Here is a 659-nt window from a genome sequence, read left to right as displayed (position 1 = left end):
GGCTAGTATCCAAAATCTATAAAGAACTCATCAAACTCAACACCAAAAGAACAAAGAATCCAATCAAGAAATGGGCAGAAGACATGAACAGACATTTTTCCAAAGAAGACATCCAAATGGCCAACAGACACATGAAAAAGTGTTCAATATCGCTCGGCATCAGGGAAATCCAAATCAAAACCTCAATGAGATACCACCTCACACCAGTCAGAATGGCTAAAATTAACAAGTCAGGAAATGACAGATGTTGGCGGGGATGCGGAGAAAGGGGAACCCTCCTACACTGTTGGTGGGAATGCAAGCTGGTGCAGCCACTCTGGAAAACAGTATGGAGGTTCCTCAAAAAGTTGAAAATAGAGCTACCATATGATCCAGCAATTGCACTACTGGGTATTTACCCCAAAGATACAAAAGTAGGGACCCGAAAGGCTACGTGCACCCCGATGTTTATAGCAGCAATGTCCACAATAGCCAAACTGTGGAAAGAGCCAAGATGTCCATCAACAGATGAATGGATAAAGAAGATGTGGTATATATATGCAATGGAATATTATGCAGCCATCAAAAGGAATAAGATCTTGCCATTTGCAACGACGTGGATGGAACTGGAGGGTATTATGCTGAGCGAAATAAGTCAAACAGAGAAAGACATGTATCAT

The sequence above is a fragment of the Phoca vitulina genome, unplaced genomic scaffold (assembly GCF_004348235.1).
Source record: "Phoca vitulina isolate PV1807 unplaced genomic scaffold, GSC_HSeal_1.0 scaffold70, whole genome shotgun sequence".
Lineage (NCBI taxonomy): Eukaryota > Metazoa > Chordata > Mammalia > Carnivora > Phocidae > Phoca > Phoca vitulina.
The sequence above is the reverse complement of the archived record's forward strand: the minus strand, read 5'-3'. Positions refer to the sequence as shown.